This window comes from Lissotriton vulgaris, chromosome 8 (genome assembly GCF_964263255.1).
Source record: "Lissotriton vulgaris chromosome 8, aLisVul1.2, whole genome shotgun sequence".
Classification (NCBI taxonomy): Eukaryota; Metazoa; Chordata; class Amphibia; order Caudata; family Salamandridae; genus Lissotriton; species Lissotriton vulgaris.
This window is the reverse complement of record NC_141696.1, coordinates 676,755,218-676,773,720: the sequence shown is the minus strand read 5'-3', so window position 1 is coordinate 676,773,720 and position 18,503 is coordinate 676,755,218.

The window sequence follows — 18,503 nt, the reverse complement described above, 5'->3', positions numbered from 1 at the left end:
TATATCCGCTGCACCAGATGACACTTTATACTACCTTAGGTGGTTTCACTTTACCTAGCAGTCAAGTCTCTAGGCGATTTACAGTGACAGGTAGCATTGCACCTATTCCACTGTATCATGTAGATAGTCTATACCACAATATTGTTTGTTCACGGTACTGAAGAATCGCCACAGATCATTCTTTGACACACCAAGGGCGAGAAAAATGTCGACCATCTGGGAGTAGAGTAGGTTTTTTGTCACATAGGAAACAGAATACGCTACCCCTTCCTAAATATTTTATTCAGGCAGGGTACCTGACAGAATAAAGATTAAATTAGGACACTCTGACTTGTTTTAAACTACACCAAGCAAATCTACACATAACTAGGCCCCTCACACCCACTGCACCCTTACTGCGAGGAACAAAAGATCTCCGACAAAGAGCCCCTTTAAGGGTGCCCGTTGGGCATTGCAGCGCCGGCCCAATGAGGAGCAGGCTCATATGATGAAGCATGACACCTAGCTTGCTGGGTGTGTGAGAGCCCTAGTTCTGAAAGGGAAATCCCCCCTCCTTTTACTGACCCCCTGTAACACACTACCAGAAAGCATTTGTCATGTCAGTACAACGGTGACCACTACCCCACCTAGGAATTTCGTACCCTCCTTGTTTAAATAAAAAAAATATATACTGTGATGTCATAGTATTTATTTTGGAATGTTGCCTGTTTGTAGCTGCACTATTATGTAATGTTTAAACCTTTGTCTTGTATGTGGATATGTCCCATTGACCCAGGGAGAACTTGAACTTGACACCTTCTGGGTCTCATGCAACCAATAAGTGTAATGAGTCCATGATTGTAGCTCTGGGATCCATAAGTGTTGTAACATTATGATATGTATTGGCTGGTATAAATGACCTTTGGTCAGTGTGCCAACACAACAAAACTTGGCCACGGAATAATTTAGAATTTCCAAAGAGGCATTTTATTGTGAATGTAGGTGCAAAGTAGGCAGGCCCACAGGATGCATGCATTTTCCCATCTGTGGTGATGTTTGCATATTTATAGTCATGATGCAATTGGTACACAAACCATCATCTGGTGCTTAATCTTTAGGTTTAACTCTTTTTTTATGAATATCTTCATTGTGCATATAATTGTATATTTGCACCACATTCTTTAATGAACACCATATCACTAATATATTTTATGTTACAGTTAGTACTGCTATTACAAGTGTTGTCAGGATAATCCACCTTATGCCTGTGAGGCCCTCATTGTTCTTAAACATGAAAGGAGGGATAACATAAGGAAGTAAAAAGACTTGCCCCGAAAACATTAAACAATTCAAACATTCCCCCACCCCTCCCTCCCCAGAACCAGTATTCATCTTGCCTAATTTCATGGTGAGACTGGTGTACTGAGAGTTTTACCGGGCTAAATTTCAATTTGTGTGGATGATTCTTCTGCTGCCGTTAGTCGGAGAAGACGGAGATACCTCGGACACGTGATTTCATTAAATTCAACTGACAGCAGAGTCAGAAGTGGTTTCCAGACGTCTTTAAATCCAGTTACAGAATTTGTGAGGGAAGGGTGTATGCGTTCCATTCCTAAAATGTACCATAATCTATGGAGCCAGTTTGTGTAGGTGGGTGTCATTTGTGCTCCCCAATGTGTTAAAATGTTTTGAAGCCTGCCCCCAGAGCCAGACCCATCTGTTTTCCTTTGCGAGACTTCAATGGGAATGTTAAGGGGTTGGGCAATCCTAATACTATATAAACCAGGAATCTTGGGATCTGGTTCTCGAACTGTTTATCTTTTTAATCAAATATTTTGAGCCAATATGTGGACAGGGCAGAACAGTCCCACAACAGATGTAACAAGGTTCCTTCTTTCCCGCACCCACGCCAGCAAGTAGGACTGTGGTCCGGGTTCCCTTTATTGAGGCGCACTGGAGTTAGATAGTGTTGTACATAGAATTAAGTAGGCAGCAGGACACGTCTTCTGGTAGTTAGGTTGTATTTATTAAGTTACTAAGAATAAGTTAAGACACAGAGCAGTAGAATGATAAAAAAAGAATGATAAGTAAAGCGACACGACAAAGCAAATTCCAGGACCCGTGATGGGTGGGGACAGGATGATGCCCCATGTCTGGTAGAGAAGCAAAGCTAATACCAGAATCCGCTAAACCAAGAGATGGGTGGGGACAGGAAGATGCCCCTGGACTGGTAGAGAACAAAGCAAATTCCAGGACCCGCTAGACCAAGAGTTGGGTGGAGACAGAAAAATGTCTTTGGACTGGTAGAGGAGATAATAATTTCCAGGACCTGCTGAAGCAAGGCATTGGTGGGGACAGAAGAATGTCTCTGGACTGGAAGGGGGAAAATGAATTCCAGGACCCGTTAAATCAAGAGATGGGTGGGGACGGAAGAGTCTCTGGACTGGAAGGTACCGGGAGAGGACATAGGATATCCCAGGACCGGGGTAGGAGTACCGGGAGTGGACAGACGTCGTCCCAGGACCGGTGGTGGACAAGACTCCCACAACCTGTACCAGGAGAGAATGAAGTGAGGTTCAACTCCGGCAGGGTTCATGACCGTGGTTCATGAAGGACTAGAGTCTGTGTAATGAAATTTAAGGATTTTGGAAGCCTAAAAACAATCTGAGGCTCTTAACCCGAAGGATAGACCCAGAACCTGCACACCTGGTTCTGAACCAACTTTTTGGTCTGAAAGAAGTCAAGATCCATATTTTCTTCGGAGGTATCCTTCCAGAACTGTTGTATCTTCTATGCGGCGAATATCTGCGATGGACAATTTTTGTTTGAGAAAGTGAACTTTCTTTTTCTGTCTTTGGTGGCCACATTGATGGAAAGTAGAGAGTGGTCTGACTCTTCATTTTTGTCTGTTGAAGGGGGGAAGGTGGTTATAGTGATCTTCATCTTATTTCACTTCTTGATCCTGATTCTTCTCTCCCTGTTCTGGAAGTTCTTGAGGTCTTTGACCTCCTTAGTGTTATACGTTCTCTTCTCTGTTTTCCATGCTTTATCTTCTTGCGTGTTTGAGGTTTTCATATGTGTTGTTTGTAGGGGGGAAGATATGTTGTATATTCATACTTTGCTTCTTAGCTTCCTTAGTCCTTTCTCTGTGTTTCTATCTTCTTACCTAGCTGTATTCTATCTGGAGTGTTGGCATTCTAGCCCTGGCAGTTGTTCTGGTCAGCTGTGGGGTACTACTGCTCTGTGTCTTAACTTATTCTTAGCAACTTAATAAATGCAACCTAACTAGTAGAAGACGTGTCCTGCTACCTACTTAATTCCATTTACAACAGATAGCAATACAATTTTGAAGGCTGATTCTTTACTGGACATGTTATAAGCTGTGTGTTTGTCACTATAATATATTTTTCTACATTCCTACTTTAAAAGGTCCCTTCCTATTTGCTTCACCCAGCTTTTCTGACCAGGAGTGGGCTGTGTGGGTGCCGGCAAGCGCAGCAAATCGTGAAGCTCGGAGACCAGTTTCTTATCTGTTAGCTTAGTGGCAAGACATTTTCCGTATTTCGTCAATTTCCGATTGACTTTTGGTGGATATTTGGGTGGAGTAGCCAATGTCTTATCTTCAAATAACGGAATAGTACTGTCTCTGGGAGTATCTAAGCCTGTCATAGTTGTGGAAATGGGATAATCCCCTCCATGTCAAACATATGGCCTGCTGGCTTACATGGCGTAGCTCGCCAAGCTACAAATACCTTGCCATCCAATCGCGGAGTAAACTCCTTGTTTTTCAATAAAGGCATCATTGGGGAGGGAAATGTCGTGAAATCACAATTAATTATCCTCTCACAACCGTCTTCAGGGCACCCCACAGTGTGGCCACAGATATACCTGGTGAGTCGTTAACCTCCAGATATTCCCAAATGCATTTAGTGAGTTGTTTCATCACTACTTCTTTGTGGAGCCTACTTTCCCTCAATCACCAGTACCCCGGTTGTTTTCTTTTTGGTGGTAACAGAAGGGAAACAGTCACTGCATCGTGATCAGAGAGCACTGCCAGTGAAATGTCGACCTCTCCCACTATCTTAATGATTCCTGCCATACCCATCAAATAATTGAGGCATGCATATGTCCCATGTGCATGAGAATAAAATGAAAATTGTGATGCCTGGGGTTGTGCCGCTCGCCACAAATCTACAAAGCCCATGGACTGGAGCCACTCACTCCCTTCTTGTGACAACTCTTTGGCCTGTGTGTGTTGATTGCCTGATCTATCCCTGGTAGCATCCATGACAATATTTAGGTCCCCCCCCACAATCGCCCTGCCTTCTTGTCTGTGCATGACCTCTGAGAGAGCCGACTTTAGGAATTTCTCCTGTCCTCTGTAGGGAGGGTAGACTGATCCTATCACTAGTGTATGTCCCCCCACCTGAAATGTATAGGCTAAGAGTCTTTCTTTAATTTTGGCTACTTTAACTCCTACTATCGCTTTCACCTACTGGTTGTGTACTGAGAGGAGGTACTACTGAACTGCTTTTCTGACGCTGCTTTCACCCGAGGATTCATCAACTGCTTGCCGGACCCACTTTGCGGGTCCCGCTTCGCAGGCTGAGGACTTTGTAATTGCCTGTATTTGGTTGCACACTGGAGCGCTGAGCACAGGAAATGCGAGGGCTTAACAGGCTACAGGGCTGCGAGCGTTCATACAGGGACTTCGTTTCCCAGGAGCCCCTGTTGACCTAGCAACATCACCTGGTCCGCTCTCCCTGCCTGCCTGCCCCGCCACCTGACCACTAAGGATTTAAGCCTTCCGTGTTGAAGTGACCGAGGGAGGCTTTCACCTACTGGTTGTGTACTGAGAGGAGGTACTACTGAACTGCTTTTCTGACGCTGCTTTCACCCGAGGATTCATCAACTGCTTGCCGGACCCGCTTTGCGGGTCCCGCTTCGCAGGCTGAGGACTTTGTAATTGCCTGCATTTGGTTGCACACTGGAGCGCTGAGCACAGGAAAGGCGAGGGCTTAACAGGCTACAGGGCTGCGAGCGTTCATACAGGGACTTCGTTTCCCAGGAGCCCCTGTTGACCTAGCAACATCACCTGGTCCGCTCTCCCTGCCTGCCTGCCCCGCCCCCTGAACACTCTCCCTCCCTTTATAGTGAGTAGAACATACCGCTGCGCTGGAGCGCGCGGGAGAAGCCCGGGACAAGGGCGGGGCCCTCTGTGGCCCTCAGAGGCCAGAGGAGGCCGGGCTGGGCCCGAAACCCTGCTCATCTTTCCACGGATATCCCTTGGAACTGCAGGCACTCACATCCTATACTGTCCTGCATATTTCTATCATTCTGGTCATTTGTGTCTAACTATTAAACCGCCAATGCAGAAATAACTTATAACTTGTCCACCTAACACTAATCACCGTCGTTTTGAATAATGACGCGTGATACTAGAAGCAAGGCTGCAGCTGGTGCGGTAAAGCTGACAGGAACACTTGATGACTTTATAGTACGCACAAATACACTGATAGACCAGGGAATTGTGCTCATGGAGGGAAGGGTCTCCCAGGATTTAGCGTTTGCAAAGAGGTCTTCGATGGGCCACATAGCTGAGGTTCGCAGCCCGGTTAATGTGATAAGTAATCCTACACCCTTGCAGACACACGTAGAATTCCACAACAATACTAGTACCCAGCCCGCACTTCGGAATTCTATCCCCGGTCATTCCCCGGACCTGGCACCATCAGGAAATATCCTGATTGCTACACTAATAGATTCCCAGGTGGAAAGTACCAATAATGAGTTGCGAGGGAAAAGGGAGGGAGCAATACCAAAAAATAGCCATACCAAAAACAACACCATCTCTAAAAAGACATAATTGGTAACTGTGAAAAAAACAGGAGCCCAAACTAGTAAAGAATTAGGGAGGGAAACTTCTAGGGCGGACTCAGGGAAAGAAGAGGTTGGCTCTAGAATATTGCCTCTGACTATTGATGATTCCACTCTGGATGATACCTTGGCTGATATTTTTTCTAACAGCACTACACCCAATAGTACAGGCATTAGTGTAGATAGGGAAGATCCTTTTATATCTACACTAAAAACCATCAATAAATCCTTATTGTCTCCCTTGGAAAACAAGCTTCTGGCAATAAAATCCCAATTTATTGTGCTACACAAGGATGTAGAAGCCTTGCGTATGACCCAGGTTAAAAAAGTAGGTCATTCAACTCTATCTGTCAATAAACCTCGAACAATAGACAAGGCATCTACTGAAGTAAAAAAAACACCTCCCAAAACACCATTGCCAAATTCTTGCCCGCCGGTAACAAGTAAAAAATTTGTTAAATCCATCCCGAACACTGAGGCTATCACGAATAAACCAGTCACCTTAACTATCCCTACCCACAGTCCTGATAAAGTCCACCAAGATAGGACTGAAAAATGTAGAGGGATCAATCTACCACCTGAAGCATGCCCATACGTGGTAATACTAACTGGGGTCCCTGAATTGGTTCCCCAAGCCACGGAACCATTCTGGGCTCTTAAAAACAAGGTGCTTCACTGGCTAAATTCTAATCACCCCCTCCCAACATCAGTAATTAGCAACATCTTGATGGGTTCCCTGGGTGGGAAAAACTAGAAAGAGTATTCAAGGAGACTGTGTGGTGGTAACCTTTGAAGATCCAAGAACAGTGGACCATATTTGTCTGGGGGCAAAGAGAAATAATGGAGTATCAATTGTGGCAAGACCACTCTCATTTTTCTATATGCCAGCACAGCTAGCGGACAATAGATGGAGTTGGATGAGGGGCTCTAATCATCCCAGGGGAGGGTGGGGGCAAGAAACGTTTGGGGACCCAAGCCAAAATACTTGGGGAGAGGGGGTAAATGATGGCTGGACTTCAATACACCGAAGGGCGGGGAGAAACCATTATAATGACCGACAGCAATATGCAGATTGGATGGGCCCATATTATGTCCCCTTTACCATCCCCTGCTTTAATCGGTTTAGTGAATTAGAGGCTGTGGATTTACGCACTGAACACATAGAGGTCGTACAGTCCCCCTTATCCGTATCCACCCTTAGTAAGCCTATGGATTGTAGTGGAAACCAGTCACTGCCTGATTTGATTATAGGAAAGGAAAGTGAATTGTCTAATAATACTAGCGACAGGCCATTAACCACTCTGGATAGTGGTTCCAGGCAACAGGCCTGTCTAATTGGCAGTTGGAACAAAGCGGGTATTGCATCCAAACTGGAGTGTCATATTTGGATAGAGTTTGTAAATAGTTTCGATATACTATGTTTTCAGGAAACTTGGTCCAAAGAACCCATTAACCTTAATGGCTATGTCTCTTACTCTCTACCAGCTCTGGCATCTCCATCAGGAAGAGCGAAGGGAGGGCTTTTGGTTTTGATTTCTGTTAAACTGCCTATCATGGTGAAAAAACATGTGCTAGTAGGCGCCCATTCACAGATTCCATGGCTGAAACAGGATAATGGCAGAAACTTTTTCTTAATTAATTTTTATAACAACATCTTTGACAGTTCATGGCACTTGGTGGTTGCTGCCCTAGAGAGTGCCCTTGAAGATATTACAATGGGTTCTAATGTTGCTTTTGAAATGATCTGGGTAGGTGACTTTAATTTGGTGGTTTGTCCTCTTTCTGATCGAAGGGTATGTGGGATTGTTGATTTGAATGGGGATGTTGATATACATTTCCCACATAATCAATATGGGGATGCACTGAATAACCTGTTAGCTGCCTACGATATGGAAATTTTGCCCTCTGCTAAAGATACCTCTGGTGCCAACATCCCTACTTATACAGGACGGAACTAAAGTTCCACAATTGACTACATCTGCATGTCCTCCCACCTCATTTCTTGGTGTAGGGCGCTTAGGGTTGTGGACTCCTCCCTACATAGCGACCATAATTGTGTAGCTATTGAGGTGAATTTTTGGAAGTTAAATTCAGCCCTTAATAATGGTGTTATTGTTAACATTGAACCACACAGAACTAATGGATTTAGAATTAGATGGAAGGGGAACAAAGCAGAAACGATGTCTACTGCCATCATTAGGAACTGTTTTTCAGATATCATTGCCATCCTTGATAACGATGTGGACAATAGTAAGACTGTAGCCAATTTTATTACTATTAATGCTCTTACTGAGAAAGTGATGACCAAAACTGGCAAGGGGAAAACTGACCGACAGAGGGGGTGGTTTGATCATGCCTTCACCCTCGCACTGAAAAAGTTGAAGGAGGCACTCACTGTAAAACAGAGAGTAAAGAGTGTGGTATCACAACTTAGATTTATCTACCGGGAGGAAGTTAGGCGTAGAAAGAAGGAACTGCAGCTGGAAGCCTGGGATAACTTGGCTCTGGCAGCAGAAACTTCCAATAATACACTATTCTGGGCCACAGTGAATGGTTTGTTCCTAAAGGACGACAAAGTCCCCGAATTGACTTCAAATGTTGATTCTGACTCCTGGGTTGCTCACTTTTCAGGTATTTTTGACTCGGAAGGCTGGGCTAAGGTTCGTGATGGTACGTGGCCTATTGTTCCACTAAATATTACCCTAACGGAAGTCAAGGATAGCATCAATGCCAGTAAAGGGGGCAAAGATCAGGGCCCTGACGGGGTACCTATTGACGTATATAAATTTATCCCTGAGCTTTGGGGTCCTTTGTTAACCAAAGTTTTTAATGCTGCAGTTTGTTACGGGGATCCTCCCTCATGGGAGGAATCCATTATTGTCCCAATTTACAAGAAAGGTGACAGGGGGGGGAGGCGAAGAACTATCGCCCCATCTCGCTATTAGACTCTTCTGTAAAAATTATGAGCCGAGATTTACTTACAAGATTGGAAGAGTGGGCCACCTCTAATAATATTCTTGTAGATTGCCAATATGGTTTCAGGAAGGGGAGGGGTACCATCGAACAATGCCTCAATCTTGAACTCTTGATAGGGAAGTATACCCAGGCAAAGTCAGGCTCTCTCTACCTCTGCTTTGCGGATTTGAGTAGCACCTTCGACTTGGTGGACCTTGGCATTCTCTGGGCCAACTGTTAGAACTGGGAGCGCCTGAGGGCATTGTCTATTTCCTAGCACGTGTCTATGCCAACCTATGTACTAGTGTCCGTTATGGCCCAAGGGGGGAACGTACACCCAAATTTAGGATAGGGCCGGGTATTAGACAGGGGTGCGTCCTCGCCCCCTTCCTTTTTACTCTTTTTATCAATGAAGTTGATAAAGTTCTTAAAACTATTGTGGCAGACGCCCCTAAAGTTAATAATATCGACGTCCCAGTATTATTATACGTGGATGACGCTGTGCTGCTGTCAAGGACTCCCCTGGGTTTGCAACGACTTATGGATAGGTTTTCTCTTTTTATTGGTGAACGAAAACTGGTCATTAACAATTCCAAAACTTATGTTATGGAATGTGGTAAAGGTAGGGGGAAACATCACCCATATTTTATTGATGGCCAGAAGGTCCAACTTGTGGACAATTTTTGCTACCTGGGTTTTACGTTTTCTAAAAATAAAGGCTGGGGTTGTGAGCTCAATAACGTTAGGGCCAAAATGGCGAAAAGCGCACATGGGGTATGCAAATTTGCCACTAAATTGGGAGATAGGCGGATTGAAGACATGCTTAAGATCTATGAGGCGAGATCCCTATCGATTGCAATTTATGGAGCTGGGATATGGGGTTTTGCATCTGTAAGCAGTCTCCAGGTGGAGGAAAGCTGTTTCCTTAAAATACTTTTATGCTCACCTAAATCTTCTTCTAACGACTTAGTCCACAAGGAACTAGGAATCCCCCATCTGTCTGATTTAATTGCTTTAAGACCTCTAATGTTATGGCGTGCTGTGTGGGCGAAGGAAGAAACGCCCTTAAACAGAGCTATTATAGGAGACTGTCTTTCGCTTGACAATTATGTTAAGATCCCCTGGATTAAATATGTAATTAACACCTTTAAGGAGATCATTGGAATTGATGTCAAGGGGGACAGCCTAGCAGCCTCCGACTTTTCTAAAGCTGAATTGAAGAACGCTTTTTTAATGTATAAGTCTGAGCAGCGGTGATGTAATGGAGCTAATCTATCCACTTGTTCCTTCTATGCAAAATATAACGAAAGTGCAGGTTTTCAACCTTATCTAAGGCATGTTAACAGAGCGTCCCATCGATTTCTTTTGACTCGGATGAGGTTGGGGATTGTGCACCATCTGGTGGCTTTCCCTTCCCTGAACAAGCACCCAGAGGTCGTGTGCCCAGTTACAATAGCTCCGCACAAAGCACTCTGCACTTTGTTCTGATATGTAAGTTATATGAAAATTTTCGTATCGCCTTTTTAAAACCTGTCTTTATTAAGTTTGGTGTTAGGACAGTTCATGACGCTTTGAAATTGCTTTTTAATTTAAATCATGTTGATATCTGCTTTTTTACTGCTACTTTTCTTCTAAAAGCGATTAGAGCCAAGAAAAGTATGATTTTTTAACTATTTACATGGACAATTTAACATGCTCTTTTACTGATGATTGTACTCTTTTGTATTTGTTGTGCTTTTATGGACATTGTGTTTATGTTCCGCAATAAAGCCTTATGAACTGAACTGAACTCCTACTATCCCTTTAAAACATATAGAAACCAATAGTCAATCCTGCCTTTTCATCCAAAATAGAACAAAAAAAACTGTTGGGGGAAGATTTGTGACCTCATTCTGTGCCAATCTTTTGAGAGGAGGTGAGTCTCCTGGAGGACACACACATCCACTCTCATGTTCTACAAGTATGATAGAATAGCTTTCCTCTTAGAGGGATTGTTGAGGCCTCTCACGTTAAGTGTAAGGATTTTCAGTGTGTAGTGTGACATGAGGTGAGGTTATGGTTGTGACAGCATTGGTCTGGCACAGAGCCCCTGTGTTGTCTCTTCACCCCCATCCTCCAAACCTTGCCTTTCCCCCAGTAAGCAACATTTACCTCTGCAATGCCATTTCCATATATACCAGTTCCCTACCCACCCTCCCTAATCCCAACTGGAAACCCCAATGTTCCCCTATATTGTCCAGGGCCCACAGATCTTATTCGCGTGTCCCTGAAAGTCAAAGTTGTTGGGTGTAGTGTTATCAAATCCCCATGGTCTCCCTGATTTTATCCAGTACCAGCCCTGCTCTGAGAACTTATTTGTCCCTCAATTATTCAGGTGCCTTCCTGTGGGGATGTCTCCTTGGACAGCGTCTCCAGGACCGACTGTCTCTCTTGTGAGATGGTTGTAGGGTCAATCCTCGCCGCAAGCTCTGTGGTGCGCCCTCCTGGAACTTGCTGCCATCTCTCTTTAGGGACCTTGTGCTTCTTTCCCTCTGCCTCTTCCTAGTGCGATTCTTCAATACCCAACACTCAGCAGGTTTCCTACAGTGATCTGAGCTGATGTAGTTTGCCCTTACACCTGAAGATCAACCTGAAGGGATGACCCCTGGAGTATGCTGCTTCTTAGTTCTGTAGGTATGTTGTTGCCAATCGGAACACCCTTCATTTTTGGAGAGTTATTAGGGCCAGGTCTTGGTATAGAGCGATGGGGTGGTCCTGATACCTGAGTGGTTGCTTGTCCCTGGCTGCCCGTAGTAGGATTACTTTTAGTTGAAAGTCGGGCTGGTAGGCCAGGATGTCCGGCGCTCGTCTTTGCAGTCCCACCCTATGTGCGCAATGTATTTTAATTTCAAAGACCAGAGAGTCTTGTAAAATACTACTGAAGAGACCCAGTGGAGATTTTGTGATGTCCGAGCCGTCTGCTTTAGGCGAAACTCCATTAATGTGGATATTATTCCTTCAACAACGATTCTCCAAGTCTTCCGTGTGCGCCTGGAGATCTGTTGAGCTCGAAGCCGGATCACCTCTTTTTGTTATTGTTCCACTTCCTCATCATGGGCTTGCTCGTGTTCTTCAATGTTAGCCACACGCTCACCCACTGAGTCGACATCCTGCCTGACCTCTTTCATCTCTCTTGCTATTTCACCATTCATTGTCTATAAGTCTTCTCGCAGTGTGTTGAAGAGCATATCCAAAAAGGAACGAGTGACCAGGGCTTCGGCGGCCTCCGTATCTTGCCCTGTTTGTGTAGTTGGGGATAATCTCCCCTCCCCGCTACCTGTCATCAGGAGCTTGGTCAACATGTCCTTTAGATTCCGGTCTTTCTTTTCTCTCGCTCAGGTCACAGCTTCTTCATCCCAATACCCCCACCATTTCACTCTGCTCTTCTGTACAAAAGTGTCTATCCTGTGGAGGCCCTATGTTGTGGCCTCGCCCGGCTCGGTGTCTAAAGTGTGTTGCTTCGCAGGGCTCAGTCTGTTCTCTTCAGTGATGCCGTAGGACTATCAAGCTGATTCTTCCTCAGATAGCGCCTGTTGGAATCCCAGGGGTTACTCTATACCAGGGGTCTCCAACCGGTTGATCGCGAGCTACCGGTAGCTCGCCGAGACCCTAGGAGTAGCTCGTGACACTTGCTGCTCAATTTAGTAGCCCCTTGGTGTTGTTTGGGCTTTTTAGGCTTTTTTCCAGGCTGCGTTGCCCGCCCTCACCCAACCAGCAGCTCTGATTGGCTTTGAGTGAGCTGGGGTGGGTTGGGCCGAAGAGGATGACGTTCCTCTTCTACGTGGAGGTCAGTGTCTCGACTATGTGCCCCCTGCCTTTTCCTCACTAGCACCGCGCTGTTCATTGTTTGAATCACGAGCGCGAAAGGTGCTAGTCTGGAGCAGAAGCAGGCAGGGCAGGGCAGACCAGCTGGTTACCACGCCACGCAAGCAGTATAAAACTGCCGGGACCCGCGCCATCTGTAGATTACAGCAGTACAGCCTGCCACCTTATCTTTCTTTCGAGCTCACTGCAAGCCGTGAGTGCACACCCTGGGGGCCTGGACCCACAACACTTATGCCGGTAAGAGAAAACTTTACATACAACACTAGATAAATGATTTTACTCAGCTGAGGCATACTTCCGGCCACCTCAGTCATGCCCTGGTTTTGTAGTTAATCTCTGGCAGTGCTCCTGTACCGCACACGGAAAAATGCCTCTCGAGCTCCCACGCCATGGTATTCCACTCCAGATGCTGCAATCATCACAGCGCAACACCAATAAACGCTTCACATCATTAGTGCGATCTCCCAGGCCACTAAGGAGGCAGGTCTACAGTCAGAGACCTGTGAAGGGAGGCAGAGGCCCCGGGGGGCCTGGGGACAGATGGAAAAGTTGTTCTTGTAGCTGAAAGAGGCCTGCTGTATGTGCACTATGTAGGGGCAAAATCAAAGTGCTTAATCTGAAATGATGAACAAATTCTTGCTCAGAGACAACACAGTAACATTCAGTTAAACTCGTTTAGTCCATTTTGAAAAGGGAGAAACATGTAACACCAATAGATTTAGCATCAGCGGTGATAGTAACCCGCGCACGCAGCCACTATCCGCCACCACCATTCATCTTGCAAGGTGCTGTCATGAGGAGCCAGAACACAGAGGAAAGAAACACCCCCACAGGTAAAGGTCGCCATCACAATGAAACTGCAGCCCAGTGTTGCCATCCAGCCAAGTGAAGGCAGGAACACTAGCAACAGCAGATCAGCGGACATGAGCAGAGGGCAGGCAAGGGCTCAATTCGTACAGTTACACACAACTCGCATATAAACACACAAACGGCGCTGCCAATTGGTCAGTCTCCTTGTTTTGCATGCTGTGGTTTTTATGCTAGTTAGTACTTAAAATAGTAAAAGGTACACCTTAGGTTCTGTTGGCTGAAATACGGAACGGAAATATCACACAGAATATGGCCTCTTGCCAACTGTGCCTAAGCATACATTTCTGCATTAACATTTGTTTTAGGTTTGTGATGTTGACAGTTTCCCTTTTTTTGTTATAGCTGTTAAAAAGTGATTTTTGAGGCAAAGTAGATGAAAAACCATGCCTACAATGTGTCCAATTATTTTACTGTGCAGTGCTATCAAATGGTTTAACTGTAATGAGTGATTGTTTACATTTGTCAACGGGCAGTGTGTCCCATGCAATAAATCTTGGAAATGGGACATAAAGTAAATTAGTCTGGCATCGAGTGCGATGGAGTTATAATACACACATGCCATCAAAGCAAGGTCTGCCTCAAAAACTGTCTACTCTACGAATACGCAATTTATTTCTAAAGTAAAATTAATTTTGTGTTGTGTTTTATAGTATTTTACTTTCTCACTACTAGCTGTTTGTGGGCCGATCTTTTTGGCTGGTGGGCTGTGAAAATGCATGACTGTGTTTTTTTTTGGCTATTTGTAGGCTGATTTCATTGGCTGGTGGGCTGGTTTTGCTTGTTAATTTTTCTGATATTGCCAAACATTGTGTTCTGCAAGCACATATAGACAAGTCTTCATACCTTTAAAAAGCACTTCCTACTATTCAAAATGTCTTTGCATTACAGTTTTAAACCTAATTTGCAAATTTTGCCCACTTTTTAGCTACTAGATTTGGCGCGGGGAGGTCTCTCGGACAAATGCGCGAGTTACTTGAGGTTTAGTAGCTCACGACAATTTTCGCGGACCAGAAGTAGCTCTCACTACACAAAAGGTTGGAGACCCCTGCTCTATACCTTGCTCCTGCAGGCCCCGGTTCTGCCCTTTCTCCTGGGAGGCTCTCTCAGTCCTCTGCTTCTTATCCCCACTCTGCTTGCCCAGTTCCTACTGCTCCGTTGAGGGTTGCTGCAATAAGTTGTCCTGCCCCACTGTTGTTCTTGTGGCCTCCTGCTTTTTCTCTGTCCCACTGTGCCTGATATTCTGCTCTGGGTGCTCTCTGTTTGACTCTCACCGCTCTTTTCCTTGCCGCCTTCCATTCCCGCGGAGTGCTATCGTCAAGGCCACTTGGGCCGTGTCAACCCACTGACCTTGAGCCTGCCTTTAATGTGGGCCCCTGGCTTCTGCAACTCTGCCCTTCTGTATCCTGGCTTCTCCCGTGCAGATCCCACATGTTTCTGAGTAGTAGTGACGCTGCTGTTTAGGGCCTCTGGTTCATAGCGCTTCGTTAGCTCTGGGTCTAGCTCCAGGTGTTAGGAGGTCTGCGCTACTCTCAACCTTTGGGCCCTTATCATTAACGACGCTACATCCTCCTACCCCTCTGCTGGCCACTCTGTGTTGCTTTGCCTCCTCTCACCGTCTCTGTTGCAGCCTTAGCCAAATAGGCCTGTGTGTCTCACCATAGACGCACAGAGGTCCCGGCGGGACGGCAAACTCTATCTGCACCCTGGATCGCCATTGTCGGGGAGAAGGTAATGCCAGAAGCGAGGGCAATGTGCACACAGGCAGTCCCCCACCTTTGCCCTCCACAGCGCCTGCTGCAGGTACGGGGTCCGTCTCAGTCTGCAGTCCCTCACTGATGCCCTGTTTTGCCATCTCCTGAGCCCCATTCGTCTGTCTCGCCGGCACGGCCGCCCCACCCCACGTCAGCTGAGTGTGCTAGCTCAAGCCCTGTGGGCCGATGTGACAGCACTTCCTCCCGCTGTTACTGCCTCTTACCGTCTAGGCGCACCGCTCCAGAAAACAGCCTCCGAGGGCTACGACCCAGCCGCCTTTTCCCGCACTGTCCCAGTTTTCTCCTGCTGCCCACACACGCTATAGCAGGCCCCGGCCCCTGGGATCCAGCTCTTCTCATGCGCAATCACCCGCAGTGAACTTTCCGCTGTCTATTTGTTGTTTATAGAGATGTCAACACCTCGTCCCACCAGGGTCGCCGCCAGTCGTCGGGGAGTACCGCCTCAGGAGTAGGCCTCAGGGGTCTACGCTGATATCCAGCCGCCATTTTCTCTCCCAGGCCTCACCTTGTCTTGTAGCCCACACATGTTCTCTAGCGGGACCCAGCACCTGGAAACCAGCTCGTCTTTTGTGCAATCAATACCGGAGCGCTTGCTGCTGTACCAAAGGCTACTCTCTAAGGGACTACTGCACTGTTTGGGTTGGAATGGGCGATTAGGAGCGAGGAGATGAGAGAAACACGTCTTACCCGCTCGCCATCTTGGCCACGCCCTTCTGCTTAATCTTTATGTGTTCAACAGAATCAAATGTGGTTGTACCGCAAATGATACAAACTTAAAAAAACATTTTTCAACAGGTGCAGCAGTGAAGTGGAATGACAGTCACTAAGCTTATCTCTGCACATTTCTGTTGCCTATGTCCATATTTGAGTATGAAACAGGTGCTGATGAAATGCAAAAATAACATAGACAGTGTTACCAAGTGTTAACATAAAGCTATTATAAAAGCAGATAATAACAACATGTGTGTCAATTTGCCACCTATATATTGCAGCATACTATACTCATCCATGCTGCATATAATTAACCTCTCGTGCTGAATAATTCCAGTGTGACTGACTACAGGTGTGGGTAAAGATTCCGGCAGATCAACATTTAAAATATTTGGTGACACATACCTGTCCCTGTACCTGTGTGTCAATTCAAAAGCCAAATTGTTTAAACATAGAGGACAGTGTCAGCAGGGTAGCCACCACATTTTAACAATTTTCCAATGATAGATGCTAAATGTGGTAGTGGCATGCCAAAGTATAGCCATATCATGATATTGAGTCTTGAAAGAGAAAAAAAGACATCTCAACAAGTTTTTTTGTAAGGGTGTTTGTACATTTTCATTTGTGTGGGTAAATCTTATTTTAGCTAAATTAACCTGAGATATGGCTTTCGTAATCCAGCATCAAGGGTGCCTGACCGTCCCTCAGAGTAATCCATGTCATATGTATGGGAAATAGACTGACGGAGTAACAATGACACTGATGCTCTGGAGGCTGCAGGGATGTAGGCCTGCTACTCTACTGAACCAGGATGTTACCAGACTGTCTGATTGTTGCACATTGTGAGCGTAGATGTCCACATGACAGGGTACTGGTCATGTGGCTTTTCAAGTGTAAACTTTGTATCTCAGTACAGTGCAAAATATTTCAACACACGGTGCAAGTGTCATTGGGGTTAACTTCTGGAGCCCCAGTAGGCCTCAATGCATGTATAAAGTATCATTGGCATGGTGTGGCCAGCTGTACAAACGCACTAGTCTGCACATGGATCGGTTTTGAAATGCCTGACTTATGACCTGTATCTCCCCTATGTGCCATTTCTGTGAGGCATTCATAAAATGCACAGTATAAAGTCATGTTGCACCACTGTCTAAAAGATCTCAAGCAGGAATGCACAGTGTTAGCAGCATACTGCACATTACAATGCTCATTTACTGGTGGGGAAAATTAGACTGGCTAGCACCAATGCAGGCACCCTTGCATCATGGTGCAAGGGACCTTGTTGTATATCCGACAAAGATCTTGTACAAATGAGTGATCCTGCATGCATACACACACTCTTGATATCCATTTGCAAATGCTGTATGTGCACTGATGAATGTAGCCCAGGGAGAATGTGCGTACATAAAAATAAATTTATTAAGGTAATCAAGGTATTGTTACAGCTGTATACCAGGTGTTTAATATCAGAATTCAATGTATTTGCCTGAGAATAAAATGTGGAAGTGTTCAATATCAAAGTCTTGCAGAAGTGAGCCACCCACCCTCCATCAATGGAGTGGCTACCTGACACAGAGTAAGTTGTGTAACTCCATATGAGTAATGCAACATACTATCACACTAGCTGTACTTGCTTACCTTATCAAAATGTGTGTATGTTTGTGACCAACTTGGCCCCCCCTTGCATGATGCTGGACCAACACCAAAAGGGTACATATCTGAACCCAGTCTAAAATGACCTATTAACACATCATCGGAATTGAGAATCACTGTTATTAGTGATATGTTTGTCACCATATTGTGACTAACTTTACATATGGTACACCTACACTGACCTCATTTGAGTATGTTTCACATGTGAATTGGGAGCTGTCTTTATACTGATAGAGTATTGACCATATCCCTATCTCTATATTTGGTGTTGGTCTGGATTTGCACTTATGTTAGTATAACAATTTCAGGAGCCTTTTTAAAACATCACGTACATTTGCAACTTGATGTAATATGTGTTAGACCTGGCATCATTGGCACGGGTTTCCCCATTATGTTTGCCTTTGTCTTCTGTTATTTTGCTATGTGTTGGACTTTGTTTTTGTTCGTCTGGATGCCTTGGGCACTTTGCCACTGCTGTTCAGTGCCAAAGTGCAAGTGCTCCCTGTAAATTGAGTTATGAATTGGTGATTCTATTATTTGCATATTTGATTTACTAGTCAGTCCATAGTTCAGTGCAATGTGTGTGCCCAGGGCCTGCAAATCAAATATGGCTAGTGGGCCTGCAGCACTGATTGTGCCACCCACATAAGCAGCCTGTAAATATAACTCAGACCTGCCACTGCAGTGTCTGTGCGCAGTTTGGTGCCGCCATGTGGACTTGGCAAGTGCACCCACTTGCCAGGCCCTAACCTCCCCTTTAAATACATGTGAGTCACCCCTAAGTTAGGCCCAAGGTACCCCTGTGGGCAGGATGCAGTGTCA